We start from the raw sequence: 26,762 nt of genomic DNA, 5'->3' as shown, positions 1-26,762 counted from the left end.
AGGTATGGATTTTTATAGATTTGATGTATTTGTAGTTTTTGTTTCACTACCCTAAAGCATCCATATTTGGGTCCAAATGACATGCATTCATTTACAATAGAATTACCTCTGAACCTTTGATTTCAAAATATTCAAGAAAAAAAACATTTTAAAATGGTTAAAAATGTGAAAATAAAAAAATAGTTCAAACATGAAATCATTCTTTTTTTGGACCAAAATATCACACAAAGGATCATTTTTAACAGGACAAATTGACGGAAGTGTTATAAAAACACATTGATTTAAATTTTGGACTTATTTATGGGTTAGTGGAGGGTCCAAGACCACTGGGACATCCAAGGGTTAATTCCACTCTGATAACGTTTATCCATTAAAACCAGTTGGTCAGATCAGCTGATCCCAGTTACAGTCATGGATAAATGACAGTACATAAAACACAGATGGATGGAGTTTAGTTATAACTGTACATTTATTTATATATTAAATAAATGTGTGTAATTTTGACCAATGATATAACCCTTCCATGTTACTTGATGCTTCAATATTTGGATGTACTTCCTGTTCCTGGGATGGTCAGTATTTATGACTTCCTGTCGGCCATCTTGGTTGTGTGTAAATAAAGCTGGTGTTCCGGCTGTCGTCCACTAGGTGTCAGTGTCTGCGCTGGTATGAACTAAACCCGACCAAAGCCATGAATACACAAGAGAACACAGGAACATGACAGGGTTCAGCCCCACCCCTTACAGAGCCACAGGCCCCGCCCAACCCCCTCCACACCCTGGTACTCCTGCAGCTGCGTTGGTTCTGCTGATCCTGGACAGCAGTCGGGCTTCACAACTCCTCTGTCGCAGCGCCGCCACCCGCAGCTTCTCCTGCAGCAGCACGATTTCCTGCTGATACTGGAAAAAAAACATGAAAAACAGAACAAGGACGACGTCAACGAAGGGTTTGTGCACCTCATATAAGCATGTTTTACAGTGAGGACCAGTGGGACCAGTCAGACCAGTGGGACCAGTAAACCCAGAGAGGGGCTTCTTACTTTCTCAATCAGAGCGTCGTCATGGCGATCATCCTCTGTTTCGCCATAGGAGGAGGCGGAGTTCATGTTGAGGAGCCAGGCCGCCGTACGATCCAACGCACACGGAGACGGAGCCTGAACACAAACAAACACATCAGAACAAACGAGACTGAAACCAGGAGAATCAACACTGATACACAGAAAAAGTACAGACAAACAGGCTGAGTATAAAGTGTCAACCGTTTCCATGACAACGCTGACCCCTCCCACAGTCTCACATTTAACCCATGCAGACCCAGTGTTCCCTTTGTATCAGATCTTAAAGAAATAGGATTGATGGTCATTTGATCCTCTGTATTTCTATTTTTTTCAGTGTAAATCCTGTATTTTCATATGTTTAATTCATTGATCAGGTTCATTCAAAGTTATTTTATCAAAACAGAGAAACTGAAGAAAAACAGACTTTTACAGTCAAATATACATTATTGAACATAAAAACAAACGTCTGCAACCTTATTTTGGTCATTTTTATTCTTTTTTTTTTCATTTTGTTGCCCGTTTTATTATTTTTATTCAAACTTGCTTTCCATTTTATTTATTTTTCGTTCATTTTTGTTTATTTTTATTGTTTCTCGATCATAAACCCACTGTGTCCATCCACTGTCATTGATCCAACTCCGTGGGTTTTACTGGTGAATCGATGTTGGAGAAGATATCTGATGACCATGAAAAGATGAAGAACTGTATTTTACACCAGTCATTCCCATGGATTGATAGGATTAGTGAATCAACAGGAATTAAACAGTTTAGATCAGTAGATGGTTCTGGTTTTTGAAGGTTAACTGAATAAATACAGGGTTCCACATTTTTCATTTTTCCTCATTTTTTAACCCATTTTCTCCTCAATGTGGAAGGATTTGTTCACTTTTTTGCCACTTTCAAGGTTTTTTTTGTTCATTTGGTGAAAATGTCCAACAAATCGTCCCGGACCTGAGAGTCCAGGGTCAGGGGCTGGCCGGTTACCACCGGTAACGGCATTACCTTGTTAGCGGGCCGCTGTTTCTCGGGGCTGTCGCCTTTAGACGATGACGACGTCTGCCTGAGCCGCGACTGGCTGCTGCTCGGCCAATCGGGACTCGATGACATCATGCTTCCGGAGGCGGGACGGGGAGGGTAGGCGGAGCCTCGGTGCGCTGAGCATGCTGGGAGGAGTGCGGCCGCGAGGGGGCCCCGGTGGTGCAGAGGACGGAGGAGGGGGCTGGTCTATACGGCGCTGAGGCCCTGACGAGTTCTGACGAGGAGGGGCGGAGCTTCCTGGAGTGGTACAAGTACACAGGGTTTACTGTAGTAAAGTACTGGTACTGTAGTGATCGTAGTACTGGTACTGCGGAGATAATAGAAGTACTGGTACTGCGGTGATAGTAGTAGTGGTACTGTAGTGATAGTAGTAGTACTGGTACTGCAGTGATAGTAGTACTGGTACTGCAGTGATAGTAGTACTGGTACTGTAGTGATAGCAGTAGTACTGGTACTATGGTGATAGTAGTACTGGTACTATGGTGATAGCAGAAGTACTGGTACTGTAGTGATAGTAGAAGTACTGGTACTGTAGTGATAGTACTGGTACTGTAGTAATAGTAGAGGTATTTCTGTGTCAAATGCATGAATGCAATATTAGTACTATTAAATACTTCAAACTACTGCAGTACATATTGCAGTATTTGTTGTGATGGGTACCTGGCAGCGTTTCTGATAGCGACAGCGCTCGGCGGGAGTACTCCTCGCCGCTGCTGCTGCTGGACATGGCCGACATTCGCTCTCCTCGTTTCTCCTCGTCGCCCGCTCCCAGCCCCACAGACATCTGGGTAAGAAACGCCGGCTGGTTGCCATGGCGCTCCTGTCGTCCGCGTTGCCCTGCGATCCCACGATCCATCAGAGGGCGTGGCGTCGGCCTGCTGCTGCTGCTGCTGCGGTTGCCGAGGCGACGTGCTGGTCATGTGATAGACGGGGTTTTGGAAAGACAGAGGGAGGAGCCCGGTCCTACGCTGCCATTGGCTGTCGTCAAGGCCGTCGCTAGGGGATGTGTCCTGCAGGTCAACCAGAGACAGACTGCGGCTCTCATTGGTCAACTCTGGCCCCTCCCTCCGGCCGCCATTGGTCATTTCGAAGCCGCCGTCGGTGTCATAGGTTCTGAGTAGGAAGAGCTGGGCGCTGGAGACCCTGAAGACCTGGAGGGACGGAACCGGGTTATTAGTACCAGTCCCGGTGGACTCGTCTGAGACTACGTTCACAGCAGGTTGAACGCACAGTTCGGATGTTTGGGTCAAATCTGATTTGTTTGTGTGTTGTTTCATATTCCACATTAAATGCGACATCTATCAGTTTTGAATCTGAACTGAATGTGACCCTGAAGTGACCCACATGCACTAAAGAGGTCCTGAAGTGACCAACATGCACTAAAGAGGCCCTGAAGTGACCCACATGCACTAAAGAGGCCCTGAAGTGACCCACATGCACTAAAGAGGTCCTGAAGTGACCCACATGCACTAAAGAGGTCCTGATGGAATACCAGACCATGCAGACACACACTGTGTTTACAGAAGGAAATATGGAGGGCAAGCAGAACTGGGACGTTTGTCGCATTTCAATGATGTAAAGTCAGATAATGTGACCTGAATGTTCAGACTGAAGTCACATTGGAAAATATCAGATCTGGATCAGATTTAGGACCGCATATGAAAGTGGTCTGGGTCAGATTAGTACTGTTCAGACTGTCTATATTCGATCAGATCCAGGTCACATATGGACACGTTTGCCTTCATCTGAATGGAGCCTCAGTGACTGGACGTGAACAATGGACAGTTCGTATCAAACTGATTATTAGTTTGACCTTTAATTTTCACATTTTCAGATTTTTCAGACATTTAATATCATAAGCCTGACCTTAAACTTCAAACATTACTTCTTCAGTTTCTTATAAAACTAATAAATGTATACAAATATTCATGTGATAATTTATAATATAATACATATATATAATAATAAATAATCTATTTATTCCTACATTTGTCAGAATCATAAAATCTTATTAAACCCAGGGGACATTAGTGTGTTACAGTCAAGTAGAAAAAAGTAGGACAGAAATTATCAATAAATAAATGTACAGAAATATTGTTGTGGGTAATTATTGTCAATTATATGATTTCATTATTAAAACAGTCTGATGGACACAGACAGGAAGGATGTCCAGTGTCGTTTAGTCACAATTAATTACTGAATTATTATGACTCCGCCCCCTGAAAGGGAGGCAAGGCCTACTGTTTTTGGTTTGGTTTGTTTGTTTGTTTACACTTGAGCAGTAAATCTATTGGTTAAATTCAGACCTAATTGGGTTTTTAGATTACCAGTGACCCAGAATAGATGTGACTACATTTTGGGAAAAGCAGGTCAAAGTTCAAAAAATCTTACTTATATTGGACAAAATACATGTGAGGGGCGGGGTTTGTTGTGCCTTATAATAATAATAATAATAATAATAATAATGATAATAGAATCACAATCCTAATTACAATTCTTAATAATTATGTTTTGTACTGCAATAAAATACAAATAGACATTCAAAGTGCTCCATAAATTCTGTATTTTCATTCATGTTGATTTGCGATATTGTCCAAACTCATGGCAGTATATTTAATAAATGTGGCTGTAAGTGGATGAGAGGTCAAAGGTCAAAGATCACCTGACGCCGGCTGCAGACTGGATCCTTTGGTCACGAAGAACAAATCTTTGTTCTCAGGAGTCGGAGATGGAAGTCTGGTGAAATCGACCAAACTACAAACACACACACAAGTTATTGATCATTTACTGATAATGACCGTACAGTAGTAAACATGTTAGAGCCCCGCCCCCTCAAATGTGATTGGTCAGCAGCGCTAACCCTCCATCCAGTCCGACGCCGCTGGGCAGGCCGACCGACGGGTTACAGGCCGCCAGAGGAGGGGAGAGGGGCGGAGACAGAGGGGGCGGGAGACACCATACGCTGGGGCTCTGGAGAGGAGACAGACACGCCCCCTGGATTGGCCACGCCCCCAGGGTTAGCCAGAGCCAATGAGACATCTCTGAGGATGCGAGGAAGAGGACCAAGCTTCACCAGGCATGACTGAAAGAGAGAGAGGAGATTTCAGACACGGAAGCACTTCTGTTACTGCGATATTTAGACGATACAGCGGATCCGCCCACTGCGAGTCGAATTAATGCCACGACCAAACTTTTGTGGTTTAGTCATTTTACAACAGAATCAGTCTGTGACTGACACTGGATTTATTTCCACCTTTATGAAGAAATATTAATCATCTAATAAATGAAATTATCGCAGTTGTTATTGAAGACTAGTCTCCAGCGTCTCTGTACGTCAGCGTCTGTTCTATATGGATTAGAACCAGCTGAATGTGTTCTATGTCAGGTTCTGTTCTATGTTCCAGTCCTGGTTCTGTTCTATGTTCCAGTCCTGGTTCTGTTCTGTGTTCCAGTCCTGGTTCTGTTCTATGTTCCAATCCTGGTTCTGTTCTATGTTCCAGTCCTGGTTCTGTTCTATGTTCCAATCCTTGTTCTGCTCTATGTTCCAGTCCTGGTTCTGTTCTGTGTTCCAGTCCTGGTTCTGTTCTATGTTCCAGTCCTGGTTCTATTCTATGTTCCAATCCTTGTTCTGCTCTATGTTCCAGTCCTGGTTCTGTTCTGTGTTCCAGTCCTGGTTCTGTTCTATGTTCCAATCCTGGTTCTGTTCTGTGTTCCAGTCCTGGTTCTGTCTCTGTGTTCCAGTCCTGGTTCTGTCTCTGTGTTCCAGTCCTGGTTCTGTTCTATGTTCCAATCCTGGTTCTGCTCTATGTTCCAGTCCTGGTTCTGTTCTGTGTTCCAGTCCTGGTTCTGTTCTATGTTCCAGTCCTGGTTCTGTTCTATGTTCCAGTCCTGGTTCTGTCTCTGTGTTCCAGTCCTGGGTCTGTTCTGTGTTCCAGTCCTGGGTCTGCTCTGTGTTCCAGTCCTGGTTCTGTTCTGTGTTCCAGCCCTGGTTCTGTTCTGTGTTCCACTCCTGGTTCTGTTCTGTGTTCCAGTCCTGGTTCTGTTCTGTGTTCCAGTCCTGGTTCTGCTCTGTGTTCCAGTCCTGGTTCTGTTCTGTGTTCCAGTCCTGGTTCTGTTCTATGTTCCAGTCCTGGTTCTGTTCTGTGTTCCAGTCCTGGTTCTGCTCTGTGTTCCAGTCCTGGTTCTGTTCTGTGTTCCAGCCCTGGTTCTGTTCTATGTTCCAGTCCTGGTTCTGGATGCACATCAATCTAACTGTAGAAGTGGGCGGGGCTTTCACTGGAGGAGAACTCAGTTCATCCAATCACAGTCCATATATGACTTCTATCAGTGACCAATAGGAATTAGACTGATACCTCGAACCAGTTACATGTTCTAAACCACCAACAGATGGACCAGGAGAAGGAAAGGAACAGGTAGAAAATTTAAACAATGTATCCAAAATCTAAATTCTTCCAAACTGTGAACAAACTTTGTTGACACTGGTCTCTTTCCCATTGATCCTCAAATTGCATGAATACAAATTGTGCATAAAAATTTGTCTAACGAAAAAACGACAATTTCTCCAAAACTCTCAAGTTTTTGTTCTTGCAAGAGGTGTTTTTTCATAGTTAAATTGGTATATTGCACAAAACTGTAATGGAAAGACCTGTTAGTCCAACTAGAGTCAAATGACCCCCCCAAAAAAAGGGATGTTGAGAAGAAGAGTTGAACCCAAACGTGTGTGTGTGTATGTGTGGACACACCAGGAAACCACATCAGGTTAGAATTTAGTAGGAGACAGAGGAGGAACCAGCATTCTAGATTCAAACCAACACAGATTTATGGAAGGACTGACATCTACCAGAAGAAAGAAACTCATCAGCACATTTGGGGATGAATGCACAAACCTACATTTCACACTTGTGTTTGGAACACATTTATATAAATATGGAACAGTTTAGCTCAGATGGACAATGGAAAAGCGCCTGGTGTCTAAAGGACGATACATATAAAATATGCCATGAATCCGACCCTTAGTTTCAGAGAAGATGTTGCTGATGATAATGAAGTCGAGTCCGGACCAAGCTTATTATAGTTAACGAAAACTAACGAAATGACGAAAACTAGAATTGAAAAACATTTTTGTTAACTGAAATAAATAAAAACTATGATTAAAAGAAAAAAAACAATAACTAACTGAAACTGCATTGTGTGTTTACAAAACTAACTAGAACGTATAAAAATTATGGATAAAATTCCCTTTGTTTTCATTTTTGTCAATGTCAGATTGATATGAAATTGATTTATTTCACTCCAACAATTTCAGCTGTTGGCACCATACGGCACTTCACAGTCTGTCACTTGGTTTAGAGTCGTCTTCTGGTCCCCACTCCACATGGAAACATGGAGACTAAAGCAGCAGAGTCCTGTCTGGGATTTATTTGAATATGATGGCGAAGAAGAGAAAAGATATTAAAAAAAAACTAAAACTAAACTAAAATTAAGCATTTAGAAAAAAACAAAAACTAATAAAAACTAGCAAACCTGCTTAAAAAATGAATTAAAACTTACTGAATTAGAGAAAAAAAAGTCAAAACTAAGTAAAACTAAACTATAATGAAAAATGTAAAATTATTAGAACCTGGTCCAGACTCAGTGCTGACGGGTCGGTGGACTAACTCCACTGACCAGGGCGGGTGGTCAGTGGAGTTAGTCCTGGTGGGTGGTACCTGGTCGAGCTCGGTCAGGAGCGTGTGCAGACTGGACAGCTCTCGGCCCAGGTCGATGTATCCGTCGAAGCCGGCGGTGTGGTTGAGGCCGTCGGGGTTGGAGATCTCCTGCAGGAAGCGCTGCATGCTGCTCCACTGACGCTCCACGAAGTCGTTCATGAACAGCATGTACTCCTCTTTAGTCCCGAACCTGCACGACAACAGGTGAGAAACACGCCGCAGTAACCGGATCTGATTGGCTGAACGCCTGAGGGTCTTACTTGCTGAAGTTGGCGAGGTTCTGGATGACTTTGGCGATCAGGGTCAGAGTTCGTGCCGTGCGCTCGTCGGGGTATTCCTGCATCAGGTCGAAGAGCGACGGCGACATCACAGCCGGACACAGGAAACGCAGAAACAACGAGGCACTGATCAGACGCTCACTGATGTCCGGTCGCCCCCGGTTACTGCACTCCTGTCGCCACGACGCAAACACCTCCTTCAACTCCCGTGGAAACACCCTGTGAGGAGGACGACGACAGGACACGGGGTCATTATCGTCAATAAAACCAGGAAATACTTTAATGAATGAAAATACAACTATGCTAAAATATGCCAAATGTCACTAAAAACCAAAGCCAGTGTTGCCGTGGTAACTGGTTTGTACCGGTATGAGTCGAGGATCTTGCAGAAGGCGAGTTCGCAGCACATCCTCAGGTTGGCCTGGTGTTCAGCCAGGTCAGAGGTCGCACATCGGGACGGGTCGACCTCACAGTTCTCATCAGACTCACACAGCGCTTTAATGAACTCACCTGAACACACACAGAAACGGCGTTAGAAGGGGGCGGGGCTTGGCTCTGACAGGACCTGAGGATTCTGTTATTGGTCATACCCAGGGCGTCCTGCAGGTACTTCTGTCCAATCAGCTTCAGGTATTCCTCGATGCTCTTTGTAGCCAGAGTATTTTCCCTGAAAATCAGCTGATCATTGTCGCGGCAACGGTCCACCTCTGACATCATCAGGTCTGTCAGAAAATCCTGCAGACAGAGGTCAAAGTTCACCTGAATTAAAACATGATTCAACCCAGACGGTTCTTCACATTCCTCGTGTGTACGGAGTCCTTTGGTACATTTGGTGTTCTGCTAAAAACCCAGAAGCCTTTGCTTCATTATGAAGCAAATTCTATTCTATTTTTAATTATGTTGAGGTTTTCTGTGTTTATTCCCTATTTCTGTATAGAGAGGGGCGGGGCTTATGACAGAGTGGGCAGGGCTACCTTGGCCTTGCCCGTGCTGTGCAGGATGTGGACGAGTGCGGCGGCGATCTCCTCTTTGGCTCGGAGGCTGATGGAAGCTTCCAGAGTGTTGCAGAGCAGCAGGTAGTTGGAACTGATGTACTCGGCGAACTCTTTGTACTGTTCCATGGGCAGGATAACGATACTCTGGTACCGAGCTTTGATTCGCACCGTCGGACCTGACGATTTACCTGAAACAGCACAGACGTGGACAGGTCAGAGCGTTATTATGACCTCAAACACATGAGGAAACTACGACCGGAACCGGAACTGGACCTGAAGGGTGGTTCCATCAACTGGAATAAGTCCAGACCCCATGAGGAGAACCGGTCCAGGTGGACTTAGGTGGGTTCTGCAATAAAAAGGTCAAATACTTCTGCACCTTTTTTCAGGAAGAACTTCACTTTCAATATATGTCCATTAATTATCATTACTATGTGGAATAAATACTTCAAACAGTGTGTTATAGCAAAAAATAAAAACTTAAATATTTTTTAAAATCATATTTATGATGAAAAGACATCTGTCCAGGAACAACAGATGAAAAATAACCATTATTCTAACTCTGGTATGTTTCCAGTAATGTTGATTAATGTATATTGTCCCTGTCAAATAAACTACTAAATAAATAAATGTAAATGTAGGAAAATTCAGATAAAAACAGTGGAAACCCCTTCAGCCTTTATCTGTTCTGTTTTAGACGTACACATGTCGTACATATAAAACTATTTGCTATAGTTTATTCCACTGACACTGACATCATGTCCATTATGTCCAGGTACGACACAAATATATGACAGATGCTGACAAAGAAAATATTGGGAATCTAATTAGCTTTAACTACAGACTGGGGGGGGGGGGGTTAAGATGAGTCCAGAAAACACTGTAAACTTACATGAAGTTTTGTAAACCAAAAATATATATTCTTTTGAAAAATCCACCTTTAATTTATTTTTAATATTATTTATTTTGCTCCTACAAACCATTTTTTTGCATTTACAAAACTTTGTACGGTCAGAAAACATTCTAGCCTCTTTTTGACATGGGGGCGTGGTTAGATTAGAGGCGTGTCCAGACCTTGTTCAGACAGGAAACAGTATTAGTGGTGATGGACAGACATGGCCTCATTCACTACAATGGAGCCACTGTGAAGTATCACCGTAATGAGTCCATTTCACCTTAAATAACACCACGTATTATTATCTGACACAGTCAAGTTGGTTCTATTCTCGAAGCCAGTTCTGAGATCTGTAAACGGAACCAGTTTCATTTACAGAAGTCAGAACCAAGCTGTGCTCTAAGCCCTGGCTCACAGAACCCAGCTGTGCACACAGCAGCCTGTTGGACTTAAACGGACCTGGGATCCAGTTCAGAGTAATCCAGTTCAGAGTAAGGCTCTCCCATCTGCTTCCAGTTACAGCTGCAGGTGCCAACGATGAAGGGGACATGTATTCACTAATACGCTTATTTAAAAAAAAAAAAAAATCTGGGTCTACTGCCAAAAGTACCCGGGTCTAACCCAGGTCTAATGACACCTGTGCTCCTGTGTTTGACGACTAGAGGACAGCACTGACCACGCCCATTGTCTCCTGATGTGTAAGGCTGCTTCCTGTCCCTCCCCCTGGCAACTCCTTAGCAACGAGAATTAAATCAGTCCCTCCTGACTTTAAAGAGAAAAAAAAGACATTTAATGTGGAGATGGGACTATTCCTCAACTGTAGGAACCAAAGTGGACAGTTAAAAACGTCTACATTTATTAGAACCACACAGACAGACAGACAGACAGACACACACACACATACAGATGCTGTGAGCCCTTCCAGTATTATGATACAGATTATTTACATGAATTCATCGCTAAAACGCTGCTAAAAGTCATAAAAATCTTCCATGCATCTCTCACCGACTGCACTCTGCCGTTCTAAGCTCCGCCCACCTCCACCCCTCCCTCCCCCTCAGAGGTGCGTACCTCGGCTGGTGCTGGGCGTGCTCACGGAGTACCACTTCTCCACCAGCTGGCGTCCAGTCACCGTGGCAACAGGGATGTTGACCAGGCCCACGTAGCTGCTCTTGTCCTTCTTCCTCTTGCGGTCGGTGTCTTTGTAAAGATGAAGGGTCACGGCGCCAACGGACGGGAGGCTGCTGAAGTCGAAGCGCTCGCCCCAGAAGATGTTGTCGGTCTTGAGTTTACAGGAAGTGCGAGCGTACAGGCTGTCGTCCAAACACAGCTCGCAGAAGTACCTGCACAGACCACACCACAGCTGAAGGTTAGACCACACCTACACACCAGTCACTGACCTTCCACCATTTTAGAACAGGTCCTGAACTTTAAACGGTTTAGGACGTTTCTGTATTTGTTCTTTTTAAACTTCCAACATGTTTGTTTTGAGTCCAGGTCATTTCCTGTTTTCAGATCGTTCTGATCCATTTCTACAGATTGTTTCTTAAATTTTTTTTAGAGGTCATTTTGTTCTATTTCCAGAATGTTTGGTTGTTTTCTTTCCTTCATCAGCTGCTTTTGGTGACTTCTTCATTTCCAAAACTATTTTCTCTTCATCAGATGCTGTTTACTTGTCTGTTCCTCAGCGCTGGCCCCTCCCAGACCACTGTAGCCCCACCCCCTACCTCTTCTTGGCGGGCAGGTCTTTGGCCTCGATGACCCACACCGTCAGAACGTTCTCCACCCGTCGGCTGTTGTCTTTGTTCGGGTGGACGGCTCGTCTCAGGTTCTCCATCCATTTATCTCGTTCTGCGGCTGAACGACAGGAGAAACACTTGGTACCCGTGGAGGTCGTCACCTAGGAGACAGGGGGTCAGAGGTCACCGCTGCAGGTCTGTACTTATTTACTTTAAATCTTTCTGTAAATAATGTGTCAGAATCTAAGCAGATAAGGACAACGGCGCATCAGGGCCACGTAAGAAAAGAAAAACACCTGTCATGACCAGAGGAAAGTTGCAAAATATCCAGATAAAAGCTGTATGTTTATGAGAATAATGTCATAATTTAAAAACAGGAGGAAAAATATCAGAATTTATGAGAATACAGTCGTACCCACTCGTTACATAATGTAGAACATTCTGTGAGGTTCTACTTTCATTTGGGGTTTACGCACAAAGGCCAGATACTGAGCCTATTAGCCCCGCCCACCAAATACTGAGCCTATTAGCCCCACCCACCATCAACACATTAGCATTAGTCGAAGGACTTTGAAGACAGTTCGTACATGTTTGGGTTTGTTTCATCGTCCGAACTGAACAGATTTGAGGCAAATTACTAAACTAACTTAAGGCTAATAATTTCTAAATTATGACTTTATCGCACTATTGCGACTTTAATCTCATGAAAGTATGACATTTTCGTTAAATTATGAGTTTTGTTTTGTTTTTTTTTAAACTATGACTTTTTTCTAATAATGTTATAGTTTTATTCTCAAAATATGATGACTTTATTGTCATAGTGACAAGTGTTTTTGTTTTTCTGATGTGGTGCTAATATGCCGTCATACGTTTCCATCCAAATGTTCCATAAATGTTTTCTTTTCATAAAACCAGTCAATTAAAAGGTGAGTTTCTCTTTGGCTTCCGTCCACTTCTGTTGAGTGAAAACCAAGAGTTTTTTCATCATTGAAGTTAAAAAATGCAAATAAAAACCATCGGATGGAAACACACCCATAAAACAATGTCATGTTCATTATTATGTTATTATGTTATGAATGAATCAAACGTAGACTCAGACTTTCAGACGTATGACGTGTGTTTGTGTGATAATAACTGTGTCACCTCGAAGCAGTAGTCCTGTCCCAGCAGGGAGGAGTGAACTGGTTTGATGATCACTGATTGGTCCATCCTGAGCTCCAGAGAGGATACGCAGCCGGCGCTTAGCAACGACTCCTGGCTACCGCAACGCAGCCGCCGCATCACACACCTGAGGAGATACAACACACACACCTGAAGAGACACAACACACACCTGAGGAGATACAACACACACACCTGAAGAGACACAACACACACCTGAGGAGACACAACACACACACCTGAAGAGACACAACACACACCTGAGGAGATACAACACACACACCTGAAGAGACACAACACACACACCTGAAGAGACACAACACACACCTGAGGAACACACACCTGAAGAACACATGCCTGAGGAACACAACTCCTGTTTTTGATGAAAAGTTTTTGCGTTTACAAGAGGTGTTTTGTTCATAGTTAAATTGGTATCTGACCCAAAACCGTAATGGAAAGACCTTTGAGTCCAACTAGAGTCACATGACCAACAGATGTGGATGAATGTTAGAACAAGAGAAGAAGAAGAGTTGAACCTAAACGTGTGTGTGTATGTGTGGACACACCAGGAAACCACATCAGTTTAGAATTTAGTACAGTGGTCCCCAACCCTCGGTCCCCAGACCGGTACCAGTCTGTGGATCATTTGGTACCGGGCCGCAAAGAAAAAAAAATTGTGGTTAATATTAAAGCAATTTTTTCCATTAGTCTTGCGGAGATTTTATTTTCAAAAACAACCGTTTCCACCCTCGCCTCACAACTGCTCTGGACTCTGGTGCCGTTTCATGAATCAGTAGAAACACAAACTAAAGAAATGAAAAATTCACTGGAGAACTTTTTCAAGAAGAAACGAGGAAACGATGAGACTGCAGAAGGGTCACAGACTGAAGGGTCACAGACTGCAGAAGGGTCACAGACTGCAGAAGGGTCACAGACTGCAGAAGGGTCACAGACTGAAGGGTCACAGACTGTAGAAGGGTCACAGACTGCAGAAGGGTCACAGACTGCAGAAGGGTCACAGACTGTATAAGGGTCACAGACTGAAGGGTCACAGACTGAAGGGTCACAGACTGAAGGGTCACAGACTGTAGAAGTGTCACAGACTGTAGAAGGGTCACAGACTGTAAAAGGGTCACAGACTGTAGAAGGGTCACAGACTGAAGGGTCACAGACTGTAGAAGGGTCACAGACTGCAGAAGGGTCACAGACTGAAGGGTCACAGACTGTAGAAGTGTCACAGACTGTAGAAGGGTCACAGACTGTAGAAGGGTCACAGACTGAAGGGTCACAGACTGCAGAAGGGTCACAGACTGCAGAAGGGTCACAGACTGTAGAAGTGTCACAGACTGTAGAAGGGTCACAGACTGTAGAAGGGTCACAGACTGAAGGGTCACAGACTGCAGAAGGGTCACAGACTGCAGAAGGGTCACAGACTGCAGAAGGGTCACAGACTGAAGGGTCACAGACTGAAGGGTCACAGACTGCAGAAGGGTCACAGACTGAAGGGTCACAGACTGTAGAAGGGTCACAGACTGCAGAAGGGTCACAGACTGAAGGGTCACAGACTGTAGAAGGGTCACAGACTGCAGAAGGGTCACAGACTGAAGGGTCACAGACTGTAGAAGTGTCACAGACTGTAGAAGGGTCACAGACTGTAAAAGGGTCACAGACTGCAGAAGGGTCACAGACTGAAGGGTCACAGACTGCAGAAGGGTCACAGACTGCAGAAGGGTCACAGACTGCAGAAGGGTCACAGACTGTAGGGTCTCAGACTGCAGAAGGGTCACAGACTGAAGGGTCACAGACTGCAGAAGGGTCACAGACTGAAGGGTCACAGACTGCAGAAGGGTCACAGACTGCAGAAGGGTCACAGACTGCAGAAGGGTCACAGACTGAAGGGTCACAGACTGCAGAAGGGTCACAGACTGCAGAAGGGTCACAGACTGAAGGGTCACAGACTGTAGAAGTGTCACAGACTGTAGAAGGGTCACAGACTGTAAAAGGGTCACAGACTGCAGAAGGGTCACAGACTGAAGGGTCACAGACTGCAGAAGGGTCACAGACTGCAGAAGGGTCACAGACTGTAGGGTCTCAGACTGCAGAAGGGTCACAGACTGAAGGGTCACAGACTGCAGAAGGGTCACAGACTGAAGGGTCACAGACTGCAGAAGGGTCACAGACTGCAGAAGGGTCACAGACTGCAGAAGGGTCACAGACTGAAGGGTCACAGACTGCAGAAGGGTCACAGACTGAAGGGTCACAGACTGCAGAAGGGTCACAGACTGCAGAAGGGTCACAGACTGTAGGGTCTCAGACTGCAGAAGGGTCACAGACTGAAGGGTCACAGACTGCAGAAGGGTCACAGACTGAAGGGTCACAGACTGCAGAAGGGTCACAGACTGCAGAAGGGTCACAGACTGAAGGGTCACAGACTGCAGAAGGGTCACAGACTGAAGGGTCACAGACTGCAGAAGGGTCACAGACTGCAGAAGGGTCACAGACTGTAGGGTCTCAGACTGCAGAAGGGTCACAGACTGAAGGGTCACAGACTGCAGAAGGGTCACAGACTGCAGAAGGGTCACAGACTGCCTCAGTTCCAGGTTCATCTCAACAGGTGACATACAAACGTCTCCAAACTGCTCCTGCTCATCAATCCATGTTTGAGACAACTTCAAACCTCTGTGCATTCTGGATTAAAGTCAGAGCAGAATATGCAGATATCGCCACAAAAGCCCTGAAAGTCCTTCTGTTTCCAACCTCATATCTTTGTGTGTCTAGGTTTTCTGCCATGACAGTTACCAAGACAAGAATCCAGAGTAGACTGGATCTGCAGAACACACCTGGACTGCGTGTCTCCATCAGTCCCAGATGGGACCGTCTAGTTTCAGGGAAACAAGTCCAGGGTTCCACTGGTTCTGCATTAGAGTGAGTTGACATTCTACTGTAGAATCAGTGGAACTGACTCATATACAGTGCAAGTGTTTCAGATCACATGCTCTGAACTGACAAAGGTTTATGTTATTGGAACCCCCGCACCTCTACCCGGTCCATGGTAAAGTTTCATGCATGAAACCGGTCTGTAGTACAAAAAAGGTTGGGGACCACTGATTTAGTAGGAGATAGAGGGGGAACGAGTATTCTAAATTCAAAACAACACAGATTTATGTTCATGTTTATGGAGGGACTGACACTGACATCTACCACAAGAAAGAAACTCAGCAGCACAGCAGGGATTGAATGGAAAAACCAACATTGCACACTCGTGTTTGGAACACATTTATATAAATATCAGTACAGTTTAGCTCCGATGGACCATGGAAAACAGATCAGTGACACCTCCAGTATTTGAATCCGACCGTAACAACACCCACATCCTCCATAAACCAAAGAGACGCTGAGTTTAGGACATGTTCAGAGACTCCAGACGAGCTTCTTTGATTCCCTCAGAAACATACGGTATGATTTTATATACGATTCTGGGAGGAATCTGAGATCAGCACCACAGGAAGGCAAAGAGTTCGCTGTCAGAAGACTTCAAAGGACACCTTAACGATAAAAAGGTGTCACTGAAGACGTGGAAGAGAAAAGTAACGAGCTCAGACACAAAACCACAGTTCATTTGAAGAACGATGTAGAGCAGGGCTGTCAAACTCATTTCAGTTCAGTTCCACATTCAGCCCAATTTGATCTGCAGTGGGCCGGACCAGCAAAATAATAACAGTCAAAAAAGTAAAATTATATTATGAACAGGTTTACATCTACAAAGTTTTCTTAAAAATCTGAATAACACGAACAACTTGAATTGTCTTAAGAAAAACAAGTGCAATTTTAACAACATTCTGCCTCGGTTTATCAGTTTATTGTTTACACACGTGCGTTACAATCGTACAGAACATTTAGTAACAGGCAGAATATTGGTCAAATTGCATTTACTTTTCTTCAGACATTTCCATTTGTTCATATTTCTTCAGGTTATTCACATTTTTTTGTAAAAGTATAGTTTGGTAATGTAAACATTTTCATGTAATTTTACTTTTTTACACCGAAAAACAGAGAAAATTTGGGGTTGTCATTATTTACAGGTTATTATAATAATATTTTATTGGTTCTGACCCACTTCAAATCTAACTGTAACTGTAATCAGACTGTATGTGTCTGTATGTGGAACCTGAATTAAAATGATTTTAACACCATTGATTGTTAATATCTTCAGTGTAAATTTTGCATTTCACAAATTCATCCCGCAGGCCGGACTGGACCCTTTGGCGGGCCGGATTTGGCCCCCGGGTCACATGTTTGACACGTGTGATGTAGACGATTCTCCACAGGGAACTGGTGGAGGAGACAGACCAGGACCAGGTTCAAGGATCTGAGCATGTTGGCTAAGGTTTGAACCCATCCAATATCAGCCCCAATATCAACATTTTAGCTGGATCTATAAAAGCAACCGATCTGTAAGACCGATCCTTCCCCTTTAAATATTTGTGACACAGGCTACATCACACACACACACACACACACACACACACACACTTGAATGGAGTTGTTCAAACACAGACATGAACATGGAGCGAGGGAAGGAGTCGGGGATTTCAACACCGTATCAGGACTCATGTAAATATACACACCATTTTGAATTGGAGTGTTATCTGTACACATTTTTCAGAGTGGGCCTTTACCACATATGTGTTGATAATATCTAGTTTAAATATGGATATATGAATATATTATTTCTATATTACTATATAGGACAATACATAATATTATAAGTATTTATATTATATATGTACATGTGTTTTTGATTGTTTTTTAGTTTTTTTAATATCTGAGAGTGCTGATACTGGAATGATACTTTGTAAATGGGTATAATTCTATTAGTGTAAATAGGAAAAAGGATGTGTGATATTGTTATGTTGTTGTTACACTGATATTCATATAAAACAATAATTGCTATGCAGGGATCATAAGGAATACAGATTGAGGGTAGGAGTATATAAGTTTTACTTCTTCCTACTCCTTTTCGAGCATGTATAATTTCATTTCATTAATTCATTTTTTTCTTTTGTTTACTTATCAACCTTTTATGTATCATTGCTGATATTTTGTTGGTTGGTTTTTGTTTTGATTTCAACGTCTACATGTTCGAAAAAAAGATTTCAACCAATCAATCAATTATAAGATTTCCGCGTGTATGAAAGCTAAACGATGTAGGCCCTTTAGAAAGTTCAGTATCTTATTGATTTGGCGGAGTGGGGGGAGGGCAGCAGTTATATACGTGGGGGTGCGGTTCATAACTAACGTAAATAACGCTGGCGTGAAGGGAAAGTGAAACTTAACATTCTCTGAACGTTCAACTCCTGGTTCTATTCCTCTATTATTCAGCAGATCTTGGATAAAATTTTCACACCTTCGACCCTGTATCCACTGGACCCCTTCCACTGCTCTATGGCCCCCCACAAATGCTGGGCCCCATGAATCTGTCATGTTTACCCCAAGGTTATTATCGTTAATGAAAACTAACGGAATGACGAAAACTAGAATTGAAAAAACATTGTCGTTAACTGAAATAAATAAAAACTATAATTAAAAGAAAAAAAATGACAACTAACTGAAACTGTATTGTGTTTTTACAAAACTAACTAAAACGAATAAAAATTATGGAAAAAAATTCCCTTCGTTTTCGTCTTTGTCAATGTCGGACTGATACGAAATCATTTATTTCGCTCTGGCAATTTTTGCTAGCGCCACCATATGATACTTTTTGGTCCGTCACTTGTGGTTTCCAGTCGTCTTCTGGTCCCCACTCTACCTGGAAACATGGAGACTAAAGTTGGGAGAAAGCAGCAGAGTCCTGTCTGGGATTTATTTGAATACGACGACAGAAAAGAAGAGAAAAGAGATGACAAAACTACAATTAATACTAAAACTAAACTAAAACTAAGCATTTAGAAAAAAATTAAAACTAATAAAAACAGCAAACCTGCTCTAAAAATGAATTAAAATGAACTGAATTAGAGAAAAAAAAAGTCAAAACTAAATAAAACTAAACTATAATTAAAAATCCAAAACTATTAGAACTTTGGTTTACCCCCACTTAATGGCGCCCCAGATGTTCACGCCGCATCAAATAGAACGCACTGAGGGTTAGGGCAGTGCTTTTCAACCTCGGAGCTGGGACCCCACTTCGGGTCGCCTGAAATTCAAATGGGGTAGCCTGAAATTTCTAGTAATTGATAAAACAAAACAACAAAACTTACTAATAAAAAATCTGTGTTGAGTTGACAGAGCCAATCCAATCCATATCAGACAAACTGTGGTTGTGAAACTGAAGCGCCGTGCTCCTGTTTGTCTGTGGTTCTGTTTCTGTGTCAAATGTTCATTGTGGTCAGTTTCAGATGCTGCAGCTCTTTCATAATTCATAGTTTCAGTTCTTGTTTGTTCAGTATTAATTGTCCTCCTTGTAAATCACAGCTGGACTGACTGGACAGATCCTGACCAAGGAAAATCCAATTCTCCCTTTGTGCAGTAATCTACACCTGGATTTACTGCCTCTGTCCACAATAATAGACATTATATAGACTAAATGTCCTCTGAAATTAAACTGGATTTGAAACAGAGGAGAGAAAACTATTACAGGATCAAAAACAAATTAATTTTAGCAAAAAAAAAAAGAAAAAAGTCTCTGTGTTGAATGTCTGGGATCGCCAGAAATTTTTGATGTTAAAATGGGGTCCGGACTAAAAAAAAATTTGGGAAACAGTGGGTTAGGGGTTAGGGTTCTGACATTATTTTTCTGGTCCGGCCCCGTTGAGGTCAAACTGGGTTAAATGTGGCCCAAGAACCAAAATGAGTTTGACAGGCCTGCCTTAGAACAACTTCTAAAACCTTCACGCATCCATCACCAACAGTCCAAAAACAATGACTCAAAGGCTTTGGACGATTTCACACCGACCTGAAAACTCAATGGATCTCCTGCTGGATTCAACATTCAACAGCAGCAAACCAACACGTTAATGCACACAAACGCCAAACACTGAGGTCGATCACTACACATACACTGAAACACACTTACTATAGCTCACAATTAAGGTGGAATGGTACAGAAAAACTTCAGTTCGATATGTTTTCAACCAATTTCATAAAATAAAAAAATAAAAAATAAAAAACTTTACTGAAGTAAAAACGCAACATGTTCAGAACAATTAAGTGTCACTAACAGCTGGTTTTTATACGACTGTGTGGGTCTTTAAACGTGCAAATAAATAAATAAATTACAAATACAATCAGAAGCTATAAACATACCAGTAACATTTGTTCTGGTATTTTCTGGATCAGAACTGCTGGCGAAAGGCTGTTTAAACGCTGCTGGATCTGTGGTTGGGTCACAGTTTGTCTCTTTCCAGTGCTAATATTAACACCTCTGGGTGGTGTTTTTTTAAATGCGTAATGAAATGTGACATGTTCACAGAAATAGAACCGATCCTCCTGAAACAATGCTGACACACTGCTCTAGTTTTGTCGAATCTGGGTATCATTTGTTCTTTTCATAGTCAATTGAGAATCCATAATTATTCTGTACAAATCAAAAAAAAAAAAAAAACTGTTGTTTTTCATTCTTTCAATTGTTCGCACAAATTACAAATGTGAAATAATCAAATGGACTAAATATGGGGTTTCATGTTGACATTTTTGATATCTGATTTGGTTTGACCCATTAGTTCCTGACTTGTTGGTGTGTTGTTCTGGACAGCGGTGGGTTTGCTAGTATTCTGTCTAATGCATTCTGCGATAACGGAGAATTTGGTGTTATTCAGAGGAAACAAACGCGATACTGTGAAGTAGGACGACATGACAACTGAAAAACTGGACAGGATCTTCCAGGTGTTGTTGTTTAGTAGATAGCTAGATAGATAAATACTTTATTCATCCCATAGGTAAACTTACAGTCTAGTCTAGTCTGATACAGTGGGCCCATGGAAGACAATCTAAGGCAGGGGTGGGCAGTCCTGGTCCTCCAGGGCCAGTATCCTGCATGTTTTAGATGTTTCCCTCTTCCAGCACACCTGAAGGTCATTATCAGGCTTCTGCAGAGCTTGATGATAGGCTTATCATTTGAATCAGGTGTGTTGGAAGAGGGAAACATCTAAAACATGTAGGATAACGGCCCTCGAGGACCAGGATTGCCCACCCCTGATTTAAGGAGAAGACACTAAAACTAGCACAAGTCAGGAACTAACGGGACAGACCAAATCAGATAACAGAAATGTCAACATGAAACCACACATTTGGTCCATTTGATTATTTACAATTCTTAATTTGTGCGAACAATCGAAAGAATGAAAAACAACTAATTTTTTCAGTTTTGATTTATGCATAAATAATGAAATTAGTCATTTTTTTGTTTTCTGATTGTGGATTCTCAATTGAATATGAAAAGAACCAATAATACACAGATTGTAGCGACAGGGAATGCGAACTGTTCCATAATCGTAGACCTTCGAGCAGACAGAGGGTCTTCAGCTCTGTCTTTGGACCTGAACCTGCTCTGAGCTGGATCACCTTCAGCATGTGGACGGGGTTGGACCGCTTGGACGTCCGTCTACGACATCAAATATTACACATGGGTTCTGCTTCGAGGTTCGGGCCAGTGTTTGTGTTCTTCACATAGGTGACGTGTTCTTTGGGTTCACCTCCGTACTGGATCGAAGACCCTGAACCCAAATGGTTCAGTACAAACTAGTGCACAGCCGTACAGCCCTACTAGCATCTACCTACTGATGCTAACGCTAAAAGTCCATAGCACCGTTACAGCCCGACTAGCATCTACCTACTGATGCTAACGCTAAAAGTCCATAGCACCGTTACAGCCCAACTAGCATCTACCTACTGATGCTAATGCTAAAACTCCATAGTTTAGTGCACTGTTATCTGTATAAAACTGCACCTGCACTGAGAAATGGGCAACTTAAAACAAATGTGCACTAAGGAGCGAAGGTTCAACAGCCCTGATATACATTTACTTAATGACGTGTGTATGATCCTTCCGTAAACTACATCATCTGATAAATTTTGATAAGTACAGATCATGAGCTCACCCAGACCTACGTCAACTTTGTACCTGACTGACTCAGCTTTTTCTAAGGTCAATAGCAGTTCTTATAGTGTTCCACAAGGGACTATTTTAGGTCCTTTACTGATTTCCATCTATTTGTGTATAAAATGTATAATACAGATGTTATGCTGATGATACACAGTTATATGTACACATTTGATTCCACCTCATTACCACATAATTATAAGTACACACAATAGTTCTACATGTTTATTTATATATATTTACTTTACTTATTTGTCCAGTTCATACAAATTGTACAAATTACTGTTCTAATAGTGTTTTCAATATGTATTTTTGCAGGGTTCCTACAAGTTCCTACAAGTTAAAAATAAGACTTTTTAAGACCTTTTTAAGACTACTTAGGACAGAATTTAATGCCCATTTTCCAACCATACTGGCACAAAATGTGTGACTCCTAGAATTTAGGAAAATATATTTATTTATTCCAACACTTTGATTCCCATTGTTCTGAATAATTTCTCACCAGAGGAAAAGTTTACGATAATTGGTTCCTAATTTCAATATAAATTGTCGGGCTGGAACGAGTAGAACTGAATTGAATAAGGTTAGTTTCTTTACAGTTTTAACATTTAACAGACACATTTAAACACAGTTTATTGAAACAGAACTGAAGACCTACCAGATCAAATTTAATACATTTTAAAGACTTTTTTAGGATATTAAATACAGATTTGTAAATTGAAGACTTTTAAGAATTTTTAATACCCCGTGGGAACCCTGCTTTGGTATATATATATATTATTAGAGCTGTACAGTAAGAGCTTGAGATGCATGTACATATTATTATTATTATTATTACAGTATTATTGCTGTATTGACAATTTCTTTCCTGCTACATGTTTTATACTTGTACAGAGCAACTGGAACACACAATAATCTGTCTTTCTTTCTTTTTTGTATCGACGATGGGATTCCTTTGACATTTCATCAGTAGAAGTAACTCATTCTGCTCTTATTCATATTTTAATTGTCTAGTGTGTACGATTTACAGAGCTACAGTAATAGAATGTCATAAATGACTATGCTTCTACAGCGACTAAATATAGTCTGTTACAGCAGACAGTCCAGTGTTCAGGTTCATTCCCGTCACCTCCTCCCAGTGAGTTATTATCTCGTGAACTAAAAAAGCCCAAATAGGACATAAACACCAACTGTAATGAAGGACGTTTTCAGTGTCCACTGTAGTGGACACAGGAAAAGGACAGGATCAGACTGTCTCTAACGCCACCACTAGATGTCACTAAATATCACACACCCAACCTGTCAATGCTACAAACCAGACCCAGATGCACAAAGCAGGAAATTTAGAAGAAAACTACCACCAGTCATCGCCGTGGAAACGATAGCGATACGTCTCTACACTTTTCAGGACGTTGTAGGACAGGAATGTGTGAGTTTGTGTTGATCTGGGTGTGAATCTGTGGTCTGAACTGGGCTTTACACACACACAAGTACAGATATGGACACTTCTTGTGTCTTACATAATATGGTTGCTCTGACCTCAGGTGGGAAACTTCCCTCGCAGATAAACAAGTCCACCTTTAATGTGCCTAAAATGATGGGGGGGGGGCATCAGTGACCTCTGACCTCTGCAGGGTTCTCTGTCAGTCACAAAGGCCATGAGCAGAACTCCTGTTAGCTCGTTATCTGTGTTCATTATCTTAACGAGCTGCTTAGTTCTAGCTGCTTACACCTCTAAGTCTCCTGTGTGTGTGTGTGTGTGCACTGTTGCCAAACCTTATTTAGTTAAACATGTTGGCTAACAGCGTGTGTCTGGGGTTAGCCACATGCTAACAGGCTAACTGTGCAGACTGAATGCAGCTAACACACACACACAGACGCAGCATGCATGGTCATGCAAATCAGGTAGAAGACGCCACCGTGTGCACACACACACACACACACACACAAATGCACATATAGAGACAGTCGGAGGACAAAGGCAGTTAATGCGTGCAGAGGATCGGTGCAGGATACTCACCGAGCATTCTGTGTGAATGCTGAGGATGGAGGGGGAGGAAGAGGAGGAGGAGGAGGGGGGGGGGTTATGGATCCATGTTCTCCTTCAGCAGCAAACAGGAGGAGGAAGAGGAGGAGGAGGATCAGAGAAGAAGAAAGATGAAAACCTGCTGATGCTGATGCTGTTCGGTCGAAGGATGAAGACCTGTCTGTCTGTCTGTTTATCTGTCTGTCTGATTTTCTGTCTGTCTGTCTGTTAGCTTAACGCTGAAGCCGAGTAGCATCAGCAGCTACAGCTCCTCTCTCCCTCTGTTTGTGTCTATGTCTCTCGCCCTCTCTCTCTGTCAGCAGAGGCCCCTCCCCTGCAGTGAAGCTGCCCTACTTCCTCTCCTCCTCCTCCTTTCTCCTCCACCCCCCACACCCCCCCTCCATTCCAGTGTCACTGTGTGTCTGTGTGTAGCAGAAAATGTGTGATCCCATTTTGCTGTAGATTAGAACATGAGTAGATTTAGGTTACAGAGGTTTTAAGGACGGTCAGCGGGTCCATGCTTCAGCTATTCCATGTTGAACCCAGCTGTTCACAGCATCTGTGGGAGATTTAGTGACATCTAGTGGTGACGGTGCAAACTGCATCACACTATCCTTCAGCGCACACAAAAAACACTGAACACCCTCATTCAAGCCAGCGTTTTGGTTTTGGTTGTTGTTCTATGTTCTACTGTATAACAACATAATTTTAGCAATTTTCATGGTGTTCCACAAGGACCCACTTTAGGTCCCTTACTGATTTATAAATATTTGTGTATATAATATATAATACCAATGTTCTGCTAATAATGGGTTAAAGGTGGACGTTTGGGTCTTTAAGGGTTAAAGGTGGACGTTTGGGTCTTTAAAGGTTAAAGGCGGATGTTTGGATCTTTGAGGAATAAAGGCGGACTTTTGGGTCTTTAAGGGTTAAATGGGATGTCTGGGTCTTTAAGGGTTAAAGGTGGACGTTTGGGTCTTTAAGGGTTAAAGGTGGACGTTTGGGTCTGTAAGGGTTAAATGTGGATGTCTGGGTCTTTAAGGGTTAAAGGCGGACATTTGGGTCTTTAAGGGTTAAAGGTGGACGTTTGGGTCTGTAAGGGTTAAAGGTTCTGTCCCTGTGGACCTCGTTGTGTTCCATGGTCTGTCAGGAGTCAGTCATGTTTGTAAAGGTGCTGTGTTAGTAACTGTGACACCAGGGGCATTATGGGTAAGGTGTTACCTGGTGTCTGTGGCAGCGGCGGCAGCGGTGGGCTCGGTCTTCACGCTGCTGTGACGACATAGTTTAGGCTGAGAGTGAGTTCTCCGAAGGGACTGTTTGAACCTGCGGGACAGGAAGCCCTGCAGAGGACAGAGACACTGGCTTTAGTATGTACAGAGTGTGGACCTGTGGACAGAGTCTGGACCTGTGGACAGGGTCTGGACCTGTGGACAGGGTCTGGACCTGTGGACAGAGTCTGGACCTGTGGACAGAGTCTGGACCTGTGGAGACCAGAGGGACCTCTATGGAAACCACAGGGTTACTGCTCAGGAGCTCTGAAGGGAACAGGGACATTTTCAGATTTCCAAGTCTCATTGAACACATCCTTTAGACCAGGGTTGTCAAACTCATGTCAGTCCAGGGTCCACATTCAGTCCAGTATGGTCTGAAGTGGATCAGAACCAGTTAAACAACAACAGAATAAACTCCAACAGCGTTCAAACTGGTTTATACAACTTAAATTTAAGACTTTTTGAGACTTTCTAGAACTGAATTTAATGTTCAGTTCACGTCCATACTGGCAGAAATTTGTGATTTATAGAATTCAGGAAAATATATTTATTTACTCCAACACCTTGATTCCCATCATTCTGAGTTGTTTCTCAACGGGTGCAAAGTTAATGATAATTGGTTCCTAATTTCAATATAAATTGTTGGGTTGGAACAGGTGGAACTGAATCGACTAAAGTTAGTTTCATTACAGTTTGTACATTTAACAGATACATTTAAACACAACATGTTCATGGAAACAGAACTGAAGACCAACCAGATCAAATCTAAGACCTTTTACAGACTTTTTAAAGATATTTAATGCACATCTGTGAATTCAAGATTTGTAAGGCTTTTTAAAAACCCTGTTGGAACCCTGATTAAATAATGACAAATACAGACTTTTCTCCATGAATGAAAAAAGTGGGTCTTTAAGGGTTTAAGAAAATAAACACACTAGTCACTACGAGAATAAAGTCGTAGTTTTAAAAAAACTAATTATACGAAAACAATGTCATACGTTTATGAGATTAAAGTCATCATATTTTGAGAATAAAGTCGTGATATTACGAGAAAACCATTATAATTTCAAAACAGGTGGAAAATTATCATAATTTATGAGAATAAAGTTGTACCCACTGGTCTGATAATGTAGAAGTGGAACATTCTGTGAGGTTCTACTTTCATTTGGGGTTTACGCACAAAGGACAAATACTGAGCCTATTAGCCCCACCCATCAAATACTGAGCCTATTAGCCCCGCCCACCATCAATACATTAGCATTAGTCAAATGACTTTGAAGACACTTAGCACACGTTTGAGTTTTTTTTGTCGTAAGAACCGAAGAGATTTGGAGCAAACTACTACACTGACTTAAGGCTAACAATGTCTAAATCATGACTTTTTAATCGCACTATAGCAAATTTATTTTCAAAATATTACTACTTTAATCTCATAAATGTATAACACTATTTTCGTTAAATTATGATTTTTTTAAAACTATAACTTTATTCTCATGAT

At 42.4% G+C, this 26,762-nt stretch overlaps 1 pseudogene; it reads right to left on the bottom strand.

Moving 5' to 3' along the window:
- Positions 1–26,762, bottom strand: part of LOC115425787 (disabled homolog 2-interacting protein-like) — a 39,655-nt pseudogene that overhangs the window by 3,492 nt on the left and 9,401 nt on the right.

Source organism: Sphaeramia orbicularis, chromosome 9, assembly GCF_902148855.1.
Source record: "Sphaeramia orbicularis chromosome 9, fSphaOr1.1, whole genome shotgun sequence".
In the NCBI taxonomy this organism is placed as follows: domain Eukaryota; kingdom Metazoa; phylum Chordata; class Actinopteri; order Kurtiformes; family Apogonidae; genus Sphaeramia; species Sphaeramia orbicularis.
This window is presented reverse-complemented; position numbering and strand designations above follow the sequence as displayed.